General features: G+C 45.6%; 1 protein-coding gene across 2 annotated transcripts in view; it reads left to right on the top strand.

Annotated features, from left to right (window-relative positions):
- The first annotated feature begins 322 nt into the window (after positions 1-322).
- The window catches only part of CDRT4 (CMT1A duplicated region transcript 4), a 44,669-nt gene continuing 27,742 nt past the window's right edge, over positions 323-17,249 (top strand). For both annotated transcript variants that reach the window (XM_025864278.2, XM_025864277.2), the window contains exon 1: positions 323-485. The gene's annotated coding sequence lies outside the window, so the exon portion shown is untranslated. The remainder of the gene's footprint in view (positions 486-17,249) is intronic.

Below are 17,249 nucleotides of genomic sequence, written 5' to 3'. Positions count from 1 at the left end.
GATTCTGGCACCAAGGAAGTGACCACCAGTCTCATCCATCTCTGTACCTGGCCAGGTGTGGTGCAGGATAAATATGTGTTAAAATGAAGAGACTCCATGTCTCGCCTTCTCCCCTGCCATCAGAGATCCTAAACGAGCTCATGCCCGGCACATAGTAGGCGTTTCACTGAGGCGGCAGGAAGGATTGTTCCAGCGCCAGGGTTTGAGGACTGTGTGGCTCACCGAGGAGGAAGAGAGCAAGCACAGAATATTCATGGGTGGGGGAGCACGGTGGCTGTTGATGTCACAATGCCCCCATTTACACTGATGTCAGACTCCTGGACCGCCCACGAGGGTGGTAGAGAAAGGATGGCTGGCAGCAGTGAGAAGACCAATGCGGAGGTGGGATCGAGGACTAGGGGCCATTTGCCGTTGAAATATAAGCACCGGGCAGGAGAACCACCAGAGACCTGAAGGAAGCATGGGGAGTCACGGAGACCTCTCAGGTAAGAGTCTGCCTGGAGCAGCAGGTGTCTCTGACGGGGAGAGTCCAGGGTGACCGTGAAAATGCACACACCTGGCTGCCACCCGGAGGGCGGGTCCTCCTCGGGAGTCTTCTGTTTGTTTGAGGATTCCCGGGGTGTCAGGCTCCCAATTCTGGTCACACACCTCCCAGGGGACTCTGTCACACATACTGACGTCCAGGGCCCATCGCCCAGATCCTGATTAACTTTGTTGGCAGAGGGCTCGGGCGTGGGCACGTTTAACAAAACCGGTCAGGGGATTTTACACTTTACAATTCTACTTAAACAGGAAAACAAAACACACGCACACACACAATATACTCATGTTTTCTTCCGGGCGGCGGGGGGGTCATGTGTCCCGTCGCCCCAGAGATGCACGGCCTCTGGACAGAGCTCAGGACAGAGAGACTATTAAGCTAGGATTGGTAGATGCCTTCACTGTTAAGAACCTAGAGGAAACTGCAGGGGAAAAATCAACAGCCACGTGAACCATGGATTTAAAAAAAATAATGAATATTCAAGTGGCTTATTTAAAAATAAGAACAGGGTATAAAAGGTGACATTAAATAAAAATAACACCCAGGCGGGCGCCTGGGTGGCTCAGTCGGTGAAGCATCTACCTTCAGCTCAGGTCAGGATCCTGTGGTCCTGGGATCGAGCACCAGATGGGGCTCCCTGCTCAGCAGGGGAGTCAGCTTCTCCCTCTCTCTGCCCCTGCTCATGTGCTTTCTCTCAAATAAATAAATAAAATCTTAAAAAAAATAACACTCAGTAAACCTTATGATCAATGCAGGTACTACAGTGTAGACGGGGTAGTGAGAACAGGTGCCTCTTTGGGGCCCCCACGGTGATGTTTCTGGTAGCCCCAGCCCCAGGGGCCACCCTGCACTGGCCGCTCCGGTTTTGCACCTGCTTGAGCTACACTGAGTCAGTATGAGGGCAGCAGAGAGGCAAGAATATGGGAAGCCAGAGTTCTTGGGTTCAAATTCAGACTTCAGAGCACTTCCCTCCCTCCACTGTAGTGGACGTTATTTCAGGGATGTCTTCCAAGGGTTTGCAGCTGGGACTCGTGCAGGGCACAATGGTGGCTTCTTCCCCAGGCTGTGCAATGTTCAGGCCTCACAAAGCCCCGGTCTGGGTGTAGCAATTCTAGCAGCCTTGCTTTGCCCTCTTGCTGCTGCCACCATTAGGGGTCTGGAGTCTGCAGGCTGAGCCATGGATGGCCCTGGGCTTCCCCCCTCATTCCCTCTAGTCAGACTGAGAGCCCCTTGGGTGCCATATTGGAATTGGTGCATCATTGTGTGTATGTGTGCACATGTGTGTGTCTCTGTGTGTGGATGCCTGCCTGCCCCCCCACTTTCTGGAGTCCCCGATCGCTGTGCCTTCTGCTGATGTGTCACCCCACTAGCTCCTTCCTGCCCAGTGGCTGTCAAGGAGCTGTGGGGATGGACGCCAGGCTGCAGGGCCTTGGGGAGTGAGGAAAAGAGCTGCAGCGGGTACAGGCCACTCCCTGGGGAATTTTGACTGAGAAAAGAAGAAAAATAGAAGTCAGGGAAGCTCGGGGTCAAGGGAAGAATTTTTTAGAGGCGGGGAGCTGTGGGGATGTTTGAACGCAGAAGGGGAGGAGCAGAGGAGAGAGACACTTGGAAAACGCTGGTGAGGAGGCAGGGGGTGAGGCTGGTTGGGAGAGGCTGAGGAAGGTGTGACCAGAGGCAGGAGGAGAGACGAATGTGCGCACCCACTGCTCTGCTCCCAGGACTTGTCACCAAGTCCCGAGATGGCAAACACCCCCAGCATCTAGCGCTGTCACTGCCAGGAATGAGCTCCGACCTGCAAAGGGGTGGACAGAAGCAAGCTTTGAAAAGGCAGCAAACACCCAGTGAGGCTGATATTCTTGCTCATGTACACGTGCAAGTTCATTTCCTTGTTTCACTCCTGCCAGGGCCAAGCCTGGGCTAGGACCTGGTCTTAGCCCTTGAGAGGCTCAGCATCTTTGAGGACAAAGATGTATCAGTCTCTCACACCCAAAGGCTTGCCTGACCCGTGGGTCTGAACCCCTTCCTGGGCCCATCCCCATCTTTGTCCCTAGGCCATCCCCAACTCTATGCCCAGCCCCATGCCTTCATCCTCCCCATGCTCATTCCCATGCTCACCCCCATCTCCAACTCTGTGCCCATCCCCATCCCTAACCCCAACCCCATGCCCATCCCCACCCTTATGTTTATCCAATTCCCACTTTGCCAGACAAATATGAGGGCAAAAGAGGTCAGTAACCAGTCCAAATTTATACCGCTGGCTAGCCACGTCCAGGACCGGAACCTAACACCACCTGACACCAAGGCTCAAGCTCTGAACTCCCATGCCATACTCCTACATGGCTTTGGGTGCCTGGTCCCCGGGGGACCTCTGATCCTATTGCCTGCTTGACCTCTCCTAACATCACTTTGCTGGCTCCTGATTTGGTCCTTTGCTGTTCCAACTTCAGCCACCCTGTGGAGTCTCAGCTCGGACTTCTCTACCAGCTACCGGCCCCTGGCTGGCCCCTAGCCCTGTTTCTTCCCCAGGACCTCATGGGACTTCCCCAGTCCTAGTTTCCCCCAGGCTACAATATCTCTGATGCCAGGACAGACGGACAGCTAGAACAGGCTCTGAGGAGGGTGTCTAAGAGGAGGTATTTTAAGTTGGAATGGACCAACTTCAGGTCCATGGCCTACAACAGATGGCACGGTGGGGACTCCACTGCAGAGAGAGAAGATGGGCCGTAGAACCCGTGGCTCCACGGAGGGCGGGGCTTGTGGAATCAACGGGAACGGAAGAAAAGGTTTGCCAAGTGACAGTGAGTGCCTTGTTGAGGCCAGATGCCAGGAAGGTGCAGCAGCAGGTCAGGCCTGCTGCCTGAGAAATCCTTGGCCTACTTTGATTTTCAGTGTTCATTGTTTATGTCGAAAATAAATGTTCATTTTACCTTCATCATTTTTAAGGCTTTTAGGAACGTGGGAGAGAATGATTTTGTTGTTGGCTTTCGATGCTTACTTTTGGCCTTAAGGAGACAAGGACCAGTTTGCTAAGTATAGCCTAAAAGTCACTGGCTGATGGCCAGGCCTTCTTTGATCAGGGCAAGCCACCTGCACTACTTTTCCAGGCCCTGTGTTCTTTTGCTAATGTGTTCTCTGGCCTAATGCTCCATTATTTTACTCACAGTCATGAAGACTCAGCCCTCCCCCACCCAACTGCCCACTTGTTTTTCCATTACACCGGATCCTCTGTAACCTCCTGTGCCCCATCTTCCAGTATGAGTTTCGTCACTGGTGCTAAAGAGAATCATTCACAGGGGCGCGCACACAGCCCCCCACACTCACCCTCACCTCACCCCTCCTTTTAGCAACTTTTGCCCCATTTCTGCTTGCCCCGCCCACTCCCTTCCCCTGCCATCCTTATATCTTAATTATTTAAAAAAAACCTTGAAATATGCATCAAGTGCACAAAGACATATAGCTTACATCTTTGTGACTTATCGGAAGCGGACACCTGGTAACAGCCACCCTCATCAGGAGGTAGGACGCCGCCAGCCTCAGGACCCTCGACCCCTCGCACCCCCCAGTCCGTCCCTGCCCTTTACCTACCTCTTCTCTAATTCTCAGAGGTAACTATTATCCTGAATCTGTGGTCATAACGCCAGTCCTTTACACTGAGTAAATGTATTCCTAGACACTGCATTTTGCCTGACTTCTTTCACTGAGTATTATGTTTGTGAGATTCATGCATGTGGTTGCACTCAGGTGTCCCTTATTTCTTTCTATTGCTTCATACTGTTCCATGTAATGGATGTATCACTGTATTTATCCTTTTTACTCCAGGTAAAAATCTTGGGATTCCAGGTGGGTATTCGGGTTCTTTTCAATTTTTGGCTATCATAACTATCACAGTTAGAAACACTTTTGACCATGCGTTTTCATGTTACACTTTTCTGAACCTGGGTGTGCAATTGCTAAGTCGAAGAGGGACCATATGTCTGTCTTTAGTAGATGCTGTCAAATTGTGTTCAGTTTACATTCCCCTCGGCAGTCCTATGGGTGGTCACATTGTTCTACCTCTTTTTTCCACTTGGTGTTGTCAGTTTAAAAAAATTGTAGCCATTCTTAGGAGGTATAGTTGTATCTCATTGTGGTTTTAATGCACACTCCCTGTGGGTTGAGTAACTTCTCGTTTGTTTATTGTGTCATTTGCATATTTTCTTTCGTGACGAGACTATTCAAGTTTCTCCGCTGATTTTCTGGGTTTTTTTTCCTTTTTCTTATTGATTGTAGGGTTTAAATTTTTTTTGTTTTATTTTTATTTTTCTAAGATTTTATTTTTAAGTATTCTCTACACCCAATGTGGGGCTCAAACTCACAAACCCGAGACCAAGAGTCACATGCTTCACCGACTGAGCCAGCCAGGTGCCCCTAAACATTTAAAAAAATATATTCTACATACAAGCCTCTTTTGGTTATATGGAAGACCACAATCTTCTCAGACAGAAGCTTGTCTTTTCATTCTCTTAATGGTGTCTTCCAGCGAACAGAAGTTCTTTTTTTTCTCTTTAAATTTTTTATTGTTATGTTAATCACCATACATTACATCATTAGTTTTTGATGTAGTGTTCCATGATTCATTGTTTGTGCATGATACCCAGTGCTCCACGCAGAACGTGCCCTCTTTAATACCCATCACCGGGCTAACCCAACCCCCTACCCCCCTCCCCTCTAGAACCCTCAGTTTGTTTTCCAGAGTCCATCGTCTCTCATCGTTCGTCTCCCCCTCCGATTTCCCCCCCTTCATTCGTCCCCTCCCGCTATCTTCTTCTTCTTTTTTGTTTTTTCTTAACATAGATTGCTTTATTTGTTTCAGAGGTACAGATCTGTGATTCAACAGTCTTGCACAATTCACAGCGCTCACCATAGCACATACCCTCCCCAATGATTCTATCACCCAGCCATCCCATCCCTCCCACCCCCCACCACTCCAGCAACCCTCAGTTTGTTTCCTGGGATTAAGGATTCCTCCTATCAGTGAGGTCATATGATACATGTCTTTCTCTGATTGACTTATTTCACTCAGCATAACACCCTCCAGTTCCATCCACGTCATTGCAAATGGCAAGATCTCATTCCTTTTGATGGCTGCATAATATTCCATTGTGTATATTATACCACATCTTCTTTATCCATTCATCTGTCGATGGACATCTTGGCTCTTTCCACGGTTTGGCTATTGTGGACACTGCTGCTATAAACATTGGGGTGCAGGTGCCCCTTCGGATCCCTACGTTTGTATCTTTGTGGTAAATACCCAGTAGTGCAATTGCTGGATTGTAGGGTAGCTCTATTTTCAACTTTTTGAGGAACCTCCATACTGTTTTCCAGAGTGTGAACAGAAGTTCTTAACTTTCAGAAATCTTTTTCTACCCCGAGGGCATGAAGTTATTTTCCTCTGTCATCTTCTAGAAGCTTTATTGTTTTACTTCCAACAGTACGACCCGCCTGGACTTGAGTTTTTGGGTGCTATGAGAAGATAATTATTTTTCCAGATGGACACCAAGTGATCTAGCACCATTTAATGAAAATACTGTCCTTCACTCACTGCTGTGCAGAGCCATTACTAAAAGTCTTTTCTGAGCTTTCTACTCTACCCAATTGTCCATTTATCCAATGTTGCACATTGTAGACAATGCCGTTCTATATTGTTTTAATTATTCGGGCTTTATAAGTTTTGAAATCTAGCACATTCCTCAAGTTTATTCGTCTTCAAGATTACCTTCTCTATTCTCAGCTCGTTTTATATCTAAATAAACTTTAAAATCAGCTTGTCTGTTTCTACAAACAATCCTGTTGGGATTCTGTTTGAGATTACATTAAATCTATGGCCCAATTTTAGGAGAATTGGCATTATTTACAATGAACATGGTACCTCCTTTCATTTATATAGATGTTTAAACATGTTTTGTTCAGTAAGATATAATTTTCCATAGAGAAGACTTGCACATCTTTTGTTAGATTTATTCCTAACTTTGATATCTTTGAAACAATTGTACACAGTATCTTTTTAGACATTTTATTTTATGTTTATGGCTGATGTTTAGAAATGCAAATGATTTTGATATGCTGCCTTTGTATCCAACAACCTCGCTAAACTCACTAATGCTAATAATTTATTTGTAGATTTGTTTGGGTTTCTACATAGGCAATCATGGCATCCTAGTTGAGAACACTGGTATTAGAATTTGACTGAATTGGTTTTGAATTCTTTTTTTTTAATTAATTAATTAATGGGCGCCTGGGTGGCTCAGTCGTTAGGCGTCTGCCTTCGGCTCAGGTCACGATCTCAGGGTCCTGGGATCGAGTCCCACATCAGGCTCCCTGCTCCGCGGGAAGCGTGCTTCTCCCTCTCCCACTCCCCCTGCTTGTGTTCCCTCTCTCGCTGTGTCTCTCTCTGTTAAATAAATTAAAAAAAAATCTTAAGAAAATTAATTAATTAATTTAAAGTGGGCTGTATGTCCAATGTGGGGCTTGAATTCACGACCCTGAGTTCAAGAGTCTCATGCTTTACCAAATGAGCCAGCCAGGTGCTCCCTTGGTTTTGAATTCTAACCTCATCATATACTCAGTGTAGGACTTTGAGAAGATTGCTCGATTTTTCCGAGGCTGTTTCTCTCTCTTCAGAGTGGTGATGCTCTCTCATAGGTTTATGGTAAGGAATAAATGGAATGAAGAATGTGTCATCTTGAGGCAGTGCTAACACACATGGTTCTCCATTTGTGATGTGTCATTACATTCCTTATCCTCGATTTCCTCTTTCCCTTTTAACTCCACAGCTCTCCAAATTCTGGCTTTTACCCTGTCATTTTATGGAATCGCTCTCATAGATGTGTTCCTAGTGCCGACTTTAATGGACTGCCCCATTGCAGATGCCAGTTTCAAGTCCCAGGGACCACCTGTACATCGGGCTAACTGGCTATACATTTGGGATTTCCCACAGCTCCTTCATCTGGTTGGATAATTTGTCAGGATGACTCATAGAACTCAAGAAAATGCTTTACTTATGTTTCCCCTATTAAATAGGATATAGTCAGGAACAGTCACATGGAAGAGATGGGGGGGGGCCGTGGTACAGAGCTTCCACACCTTTTCCAGGTCCATCACCTTCCCAGCAAGTTGATGTGTTCATAATCCTAGAAGTTCCCTGAACGCCATCACTTAGGGATTTTCATAGCGATTTCATTTTGTAGCCATGATTGATTAGATTAATGGCCATCAGTGATTGAACTTGATGGCCAGCCCTTCTCCCTAACCCTATAATTACCTGGTTGGTCTTTCTGGCCATCAGCCACCATCCTGAAGCTCTATCTAGAGCTCCCCCATGAGCTATCTCTTGAGCATACAAGAGGCAATAAGTTCCAAAGGTTTTAGGAGCTTTGTGCCAGGAATGAGAGACAAAAATCATTTTTAAAAAAAACTATACCATAGTCTCCTTGCAGATACCCTCTCTTGGCTTCTTCCTACTCCTTCAGTTCTTCCTCCTCTCCGGAGTCTCTGCCCAGTCTCCTCATGGGCTCTTTTTTCTTCCCATTCCTTAAATATTGATTTTTTTTCACGATTCAGTTCTCATGCCTGTTCTCAACTCAATCTTTGGCCTCATCTTTTTACCAAATCTGTATATCTATAACCATGTCCATTTTCTTGGATTCCAAGTTCACATAGACAATTGCTCAGTAGGCATGACTACCTGGTTTTTCTATAATGCCCCAAATGAAATGAGGCAGACTTTCCCCAAGCCTGCTCTCCCTCTCTGTCTGTCCCCCAACTCAAAGACCTAAGCAATCATTCTAGACCCCTCTTGCTCCTTCAGCCCTATACTTAGTTGTGGCCATGTTCTGTCCCTGATGTTCGTTCTCACTGCCATTAACTTGGTTCAGTTTCTCATAATTCCCCCCCCGCTGCCCCAGCTGGCAACACCAGCTTGACCTGGAAACTTGTTAGATTTGCAAATTCTGCAGAAACTCTGGGGCTGGCACCCAACAGCCTGGGTCTTACTAGGTTCTCTAGGTGATTCTGGAACCAGGGAAGTAGACCACTGACCTCACCCATCTATGTAACAGCCAGGTCTGGCCCCAGAATAATTTTGTTGAAATGAAATGAAGTCAGTTCTGCCCCCAGATAGCATCCTGACCTTTGTAGGCTGGGTGAGAAATCACCCCTGATATTCTCATGATACCTTGTGTCTTCTTTTGTCATAAACCCCCTTGTACTATAGTGGAAATGTATATGGTGGCACCCAGAAGGGTGGGGGTCTGCTGTATTCACTTTTCTCAGTGAGTGTTTCCACAGTTTCAGATCCTGGGATATATACGGGAAAAGACAGACAAGCTCTTTTGTCCCATGGAACTGAAACTCTAACAGTGCAGGCAGAAAATAAATTGTAAACAAACTTAAGATAATTTCAGATGGTGATAAATGCTATAATGAAAATAAAATAAGGTGATGTGATGGAGACGGGTTGACGGGCTAGTTTAGATTGAAAGCTAGGGAAAGCCTTTCTGAGAAGGTGCCACTGAGCTAAGGTCTACAATGATCAGAAGCCAGCTATGGGAAAATGTGCGGGGAGGACCATTGCAGGTGGAGGGAACGGCTGCAATTTGGTGAGTTTAAGGACAAAGAGAAAGGCAATATGATTGGAGTGGGAAGGGAGAGAGGCAAACTTCATAGGCGTTTGGATTTCATTCCAAGGGCTATGTGGAAACCCTCGGGGAAGGATGTGAATACTGGCGCGTGTTTTAGAAAGACCACTCTGGCTGCTGTGTGTATAAAATAAATTGTATGGAGACAGGAATAGAAGCAGGGAGGCCAGTTTGGAGGCTGTGTGAGTATCCTGGTGGATATGGAGGCAGCACTGAGAATGTTTAATCACGTGGATCCTGGTGCCCATGTCCAAATGGGCTTTGGCTTTGAGCAAGTCACTGAACCTCTCTGGGCCTCCATTTTATCCTAGTAGCACTTAACTCCTAGGTTTGTTGGGAAGGCTTAATGAGTTAATACATGGAAAACATTGCACCACGCTATGAGTTCTTATTTTTTTTACAGTTTTATTGAGATATAATTGACATGCAACATTATGTAAGTTTAAGGTACACAATGAGTTGATTTGATATACTTACACATTGCAATGTAATTACCACTGTAGGCTAGCTAACACCTCCACATCACCCAATTACTGTTTCTTTTTTGTGATGAAAACACTTAAGATTTACTTTCTTAGCAACTTTCAAGTATGTAATACCGTATTATTAACTATATTAAAAAAGGTGTGCATTAAAAAAAGACGGCTGTGATTAAATCCCCAGAACTTATTCATCTTTACCTAGAAGTATGTATTCTTTGACCAGCATTCCCCATCTCTCCCACCCTCCCAGCCCCTCGTAACCACCATTCTACCCTCTGTAAGAGTTCACAAGTGAACTAAGACTTATTTCACTTAGCATAATGCCATCAAGATCCATCCATGTTGTCTTCCCTATATTTTATTTTATTTTTATTTTTAAAATTTTTTTATTGTTATGTTAATCACCATACATTACATCATTAGTTTTGGATGCAGTGTTCCATGACTCCTTGTTTGTGCACAACACCCAGTGCTCCACGCAGAACGTGCCCTCTTTAATACCCATCACCAGGCTAACCCATCCCCCCACCCCCCTCCCCTCTAGAACCCTCAGTTTGTTTTTCAGAGTCCATCGTCTCTCATGGTTCGTCTCCCCCTCACAGTATGAGTTATTATTACTATTATTGGTAGTAGTTGTCATCATGATAACATGGAGACAAAACAATGGATTCAGGATATTTCTACAGGCTGAGTTGACATGACTTGATGATATATTGGATCTTAAGAATGAAGGGGAAGGGAAAGAAAACTCCCTAGTTTTTTGGCAAAAGGTTTGTTCGTGGTGCTATTTAATAGAATGGGGAAGACCAGACGAGGAGTAGGTCTTGGTGTGTGTAGACCTCAGTGTTGAACTGGGTAGTTCTTAGGCACCCATAGAACATCCGAGAATTGATGTCTGGCAGGGGGTTCGATACATGAGCCTGAAGTTGAGGGAAGAGCTCAGGGAAGCCTGGAGACGCATATGTGGGAGTCATGGCGCAGTGATGGTGTTAGACCAGGAGGGTGTGCAGATGGGGAAAAGAAGGGCACCCAGGACAGAGCACTGGGCTCTCTTGAATTAAAAGCAGAGCAGAGGAGCAGGATCTGGCAATGAGCCTGAAATAGCAGGCAGTGAGGTTGTGAAACCAAGAGAGAGAAGAGGAAGTTTGAGAGTGGCCAGTGGGATCCAAGGCTGCCAATAGATCAGACAAGCTTGGTACTAAATGCAAAGCAGGTAATTGAGTTTGGCAACATGGAAGCCATTTGCTGAATGGATGAACAAAATTTAACTTCATCAGTTGGTCAGTTTATTTAAAAATCAACTCAGTTAGAAAGTCTGGTTGTGTCCTCTCCTTGGTGGCCAACAAGAATTAGCTGAGCGGGGAGCCCAAAGGCAACAGAGTGAACAGCCTTCCACAAAGCTGGGGTGGTTGCTGCCTCGTAAAAGATCCCACCTGCTTCGTCGCTCATGAGTGGAGAAACGACTCTCGCCTCTCCATCATAATAAAATTTTAGGACCCACCAGTGACCAAACTGACGTGGAAAAGTGTTCCTGAAACTGGAATCAAAAATTTTCAGTGACACCACAGTTTGACACAGCTGTTTTGAATCCAGGAGCATATTAACACACCATTTCTAAGCCTTTCCCGAAGCAGACCATTAACCTTTTAAATTAATCTTTTCCCCTATTATCCAGTAAAGGGGTGACAGATCAGATCAGTGATTCTCACACTTCTGTGCCCATCAACATCGGCTGAGGGCTCGTTAGGGTGCAGGTGGCTGGACGTCACTCCACAGTTTTTGGTGCAGTTGGTCAGGGTAGAACCGGAGAAATCGCATTGCTGACAAGCTCCCAGGTCATGCCACCACCACTGCTGCTGCTGTGGTCCCAGGACCACCCTTCCCAGCCTCTGGTCTGGATTATATGCTCCCTGAAAGCAGGGATGGCGTCCCTCTTGTTCACCTGGTTCAGTAGGAGGCACTCAATCTGTATTAAGTGAGGGGATTAAATACCCTTTCTGTGGATCCCTCGGAGCTGAGGAGTGGGGTAAGTGCCGTGGTCAGGGTCAAGGACAGACAAGCTGTCACGTGATTTGCTGCCCTGCCCAGCAGTCCCGCCATGGTGACTCTTCTCAGAGCTTCCGGTGGCCAAGTCACCATCTAGGATTCTCTGCATTGTTCTCCTTGAACTGTTCCTAACTTGCAGGTTCTGTCCTACATACTGATTGTCAGAAAGATTTTAACAACTCGGTTCAAGCCTGCATCTGCATGGGTGGAGTTTAGGCAGAATTTGAGGCAGAGGGGACACAGTGACACATGTGATTTAACGTGTAACGTCTTTCTTGGATCCATTATGTAGCCCTTGGGTGAAGCCAGTCCTTCCAGGACCAGAGGAGATGGGGTGGGGACCTGGCACAGGGCTTTGGAGAGATGGAATTAGTTAAGTCTCAGTCCAGGCGGAGTGAACACTGGAGGCCACATCCCATGGAGCACACACGTCTTCTGGTTAGAGGCGCTGCACCCTCGCCGGGCACACAGAGCTTTCTTTCTTCCTCGAGGAAAAGTGCCCCTTTCACAGCCCGCCACAGGCAAAGGAAATGGAAAATCCCAGAGCACCCCGAGCCCCTCTCAGTTTCCAAGGGCACTTTGCCTCCTGAGCCTCTCCTGAGTTCAGGGACAGGACAGGGCCTTTGCATGCAGGCTCGGTCCGGCAGGGAAGCGGTGAGTTCTGTAGCTAGAGGCTACGGGCAGCCCTGCCCATGTTTGCCCAGGAGGGGAGAGGCCCCGGGTGCTGACCTCCCAGCCTTGACCATGTCTCAGTCAGAAAACAGCTCTGGAGCCCTTCCTGGCCCTCCTGGGCCACAGCCCCAAGCAGAGCAGCAGAGCGATGGCTTTTCTGAGAAGCTGCTGATCTCAACCCTGCTGGCTCTACATTCCTGGATGATGAGGGAGGGATTCCAGTGTTTGCTTTGAACAATGTTTTCCTGTGTCTGAACCGACTGGGTGTTAAATTCTTCCAGATTTCTGGCTCCATGTTGCAACTCCAATGGGACAGAAACAGGTTTACGGCAGTTGGCAGGGGAACAAAATCAGGGTCCGTCTGGGCACCTTCTGCATCTAGAATTTCCACTCGGTGGATGGAAAGGCTGTCAGCACCAGCTCTGTGGGCTCTGCCCATGGAGGGCTTTGTTGTGGTCCCAACTCTGAGCCCTGGGCTTGTGCCTTTCGCATTTCCCACCCTAGAGGGCAAAAGTTAGCTTTTCTTTTTCGAAACACAGCAGGGAGTGAGAACAAGCTGAGTTTTGAAGGTCAGGGCTTGCAGTGTTTTCTCTGTTAGTATAAACCCAGAAGTTGTGCTCATAAGGAATTCATTTGGTGGGATATTGGGAAACCAGAGTGCATTCCAGTTTCTGGGTCCTGCGGAGTGAGGTTTCAGAGATACCCAGGAGGGCAGAGCTGGCTGGGAGATGGGAGACCCAAATCCTTAATTTTACACAGGGGGCAACTGAAGCACAGAGAGCCCTAGAGACATGAGGGCCAGGAAGTTGGACTGGAGGGAACTGTCCCCAGCCGAGCTGAATGGATCTCTCAGAACCACAGGGGTTGGGGATTGTGTCAACTTGTAACTACTGCTATTACCACCCGACCACATGGGGCCATGGGAGACATTCTTCACTAAGTGTTGATAAGTCAATGTTTTTTTTTTTAATAATTTTTTTATTGTTATGTTAATCGCCATACATTACATCATTACTTCTTGATGTAGTGTTCCACGATTCATTGTTTGTGCATAACACCCGGTGCTCCACGCAGACTGTGCCCTCCTTAATACCCATCACCAGGCTAACCCATCCCCCCACCCCCTCCCCTCTAGAACCCTCAGTTTGTTTTTCAGAGAGTCCATCGTCTCTCATGGTTCATCTCCCCCTCCGACTTATTTCCCTTCATTCTTCCCCTCCCACTATCTTCTTCTTCTTTTTTTTTCTTAACATATATTGCATTATTTGTTTCAGAAGTACAGATCTGTGATTCATCAGTCTTGTACAATTCACAGCGCTCACCATAGCACATACCCTCCCCAATGTCTATCACCCAGCCACCCCATCCCTCCCACCCCCCACCACTCCAGCAACCCTCAGTTTGTTTCCCGAGGTTAAAAATTCCTCCTATCAGCGAGGTCATATGATACATGTCTTTCTCTGGTTGACTTATTTCACTCAGCATAACACCCTCCAGTTCCATCCACGTCGTTGCAAATGGCAAGATCTCATTCCTTTTGATGGCTGCATAATATTCCATTGTGTATATATACCACCTCTTCTTTATCCATTCATCTGTCGATGGACATCTTGGCTCTTTCCACAGTTTGGCTATTGTGGACATTGCTGCTATAAACATTGGGGTGCACGTACCCCTTCGGATCCCTACGTTTGTATCTTTGTGGTAAATACCCAGTAGTGCAATTGCTGGATCGTACGGCAGCTCTATTTTCAACTGTCTGAGGAACCTCCATACTGTTTTCCAGAGGGTTTGCACCAGCTTGCATTCCCACCAACAGTGTAGGAGGGGTCCCCTTTCTCCACATCCCTGCCAACATCTGTCGTTTCCTGACTTGTTAATTTTAGCCATTCTGACGGGTGTGAGGTGGTATCTCATTGAGGTTTTGATTTGGATTTCCCTGATGCCGAGCGATGTTGAACACTTTTTCATGTGTCTGTTGGCCATTTGGATGTCTTTGGAAAAATGTCTGTTCATGTCTTCTGCCCATTTCTTGATTGGATTCTTTGTTCTTTGGGTGTTGAGTTTGATAAGTTCTTTATGGATTTTGGATACTAGCCCTTTATCTGATATGTCATTTGCAAATATTTTCTCCCATTCTGTCGGTTGTCTTTTGGTTTTGTGGACTGTTTCTTTTGCTGTGCAAAAGCTTTTTATCTTGATGAAATCCCAATAGTTCATTTTTGCCCTGGCTTCCCTTGCCTCTGGTGATGTTTCTAGGAAGAAGTTGCTGTGGCTGAGGTCAAAGAGGTTGCTGCCTGTGTTCTCCTTTAGGATTTTGATGGACTCCTGTCTCATGTTTAGGTCTTTCAACCATTTGGAGTCTATTTTTGTGTGTGGTGTAAGGAAATGGTCCAGTTTCATTCTTCTGCAGGTGCCTGTCCAATATTCCCAACACCATTTGTTGAAGAGACTGTCTTTTTGCCATTGGACATTCTTTCCTGCTTTGTCAAAGATGAGTTGACCATACAGTTGAGGGTCCATTTCTGGGCTCTCGATTCTGTTCCATTGATCTATGTGTCTGTGTTTGTGCCAGTACCATACTGTCTTGATGATGACAGCTTTGTAATAGAGCTGGAAGTCTGGAATTGTGATGCCGCCAGCTTTGCTTTTCTTTTTCAATATTCCTCTGTGGCTATTCGGGGTCTCTTCTGGTTCCATACAAATTTTAGGATTATTTGTTCCATTTCTCTGAAAAAAGTGGCTGGTATTTTGATGGGGATTGCATTGAATGTGTAGATTGCTCTAGGTAGCACTGACATCTTCACAATGTTTGTCCTTCCAATTCATGAGCATGGAACGTTTTTCCATTTCTTTGTGTCTTCTTCAATTTCTTTCATGAGTATTTTATAGTTTTCTGAGTACAGATCCTTTGCCTCTTTGGTTAAATTTATTCCTAGGTATCTTATGGTTTTGGGTGCAATTGTGAATGGGATCGACTCCTTGATTTGTCTCTCTTCTGTCTTGTTGTTGGTGTATAGGAATGCCACTGATTTCTGTGCATTGATTTTATATCCTGCTACTTGACTGAATTCCTGTATGAGTTCTAGCAGTTTTGGGGTGGAGTCTTTTGGGTTTTCCACATACAGTATCCTATCATCTGCAAAGAGTGAGAGTTTGACTTCGTCTTTGCCGATTTGGATGCCTTTGATTTCTTTTTGTTGTCTGATTGCTGTGGCTAGGACTTCTAATACTATGTTGAATAGCAGTGGTGATAGTGGACATCCCTGCTGTTTTCCTGACCTTAGGGGAAAGGCTCTCAGCTTTTCCCCATTGAGAATGATATTCGCTGTAGGTTTTTCATAGATGGCTTTTATGATATTGAGGTATGTACCCTCTATCCCTATCCTCTGAAGAATTTTGATCAAGAAAGGATGCTGTACTTTGTCAAATGCTTTTTCTGCATCTATTGAGAGGATCATATGACTCTTGTTCTTTCTTTTGTTAATGTATTGTATCACGTTGATTGATTTGCGGATGTTGAACCAGCCTTGCAGCCCAGGAATAAATCCCACTTGGTCATGGTGAAGAATCCTTTTAATGTACTGTTGGATCCTATTGGCTAGTATTTTGGTGAGAATTTTTGCATCCATGTTCATCAAGGATATTGTTCTGTAATTCTCCTTTTTGATGGGGTCTTTGTCTGGTGTTGGGATCAAGGGAATGGTGGCCTCATAAGACGAGTTTGGAAGTTTTCCTTCCATTTCTATTTTTTGGAACAGTTTCAGGAGAATAGGTATTAATTCTTGTTTAAATGTTTGCTAGAAATTCCCTGGGAAGCCATCTGGCCCTGGGCTTTTGTTTGTTGGGAGATTTTGGATGACTGCTTCAATTTCCTTAGTGGTTATAGGTCTCTTCAGGTTTTCTATTTCTTCCTGGTTCAATTTTGGTAGTTGCTACATCTCTAGGAATGCACCCATTTCTTCCAGGTTCTCTAATTTGCTGGCATAGAGTTGCTCATAATATGTTCTTATAATTGTTTGTATTTCTTTGGTGTTGGTTGTGATCTCTCCTCTTTCATTCATGATTTTGTTGATTTGGGTCATTTCTCTTTTCTTTTGGATAAGTCTGGCCAGGGGTTTATCAATCTTGTGAATTCTTTCAAAGAACCAGCTCCTAGTTTCGTTGATCTGTTCTGCTGTTCTTTTGGTTTCTAGTTCATTGATTTCTGCTCTGATCTTTATGATTTCTCTTCTGCTGCTGGGTTTAGGCTTTATTTGCGGTTCTTTCTCTAGCTCCTTTAGCTGTAGGGTTAGGTTGTGTATTTGAGACCTTTCTTGTTTCTTGAGAAAGGCTTGTATTGCTATATACTTTCCTCTCCGGACTGCCTTTGCTGTATCCCAAAGATTTTGGACAGTTGTGTTTTCATTTTCATTGGTTTCCATGAATTTTTTTAATTCTTCTTTAATTTCCTGGTTGACCCATTCATTCTTTAGTAGGACGCTCTTTAGCCTCCATGTATTTGAGTTCTTTCCGACTTTCCTCTTGTGATTGAGTTCTAGTTTCAAAGCATTGTGGTCTGAAAATACACGGGGAATAATCCCAATCTTTTGGTACCGATTGAGACCCGATTTGTGACCTAGGATGTGATCAGTTCTGGAGAATGTTCCATGGGCACTAGAGAAGAATGTGTATTCCGTTGCTTTGGGATGGAATGTTCTGAATGTGTCTGTGAAGTCCATTTGGTCCAGTGTGTCATTTAAAGTCTTTATTTCCTTGTTGATCTTTTGCTTAGATGATCTGTCCATTTCAGTCAGGGGGGTGTTAAAGTCCCCCACTATTATTGTATTG

The sequence above is a fragment of the Callorhinus ursinus genome, unplaced genomic scaffold (genome assembly GCF_003265705.2).
Source record: "Callorhinus ursinus isolate GAN/ISIS: 27379988/994484 unplaced genomic scaffold, GSC_fseal_2.0 scaffold43, whole genome shotgun sequence".
Classification (NCBI taxonomy): domain Eukaryota; kingdom Metazoa; phylum Chordata; class Mammalia; order Carnivora; family Otariidae; genus Callorhinus; species Callorhinus ursinus.
This window is presented reverse-complemented; position numbering and strand designations above follow the sequence as displayed.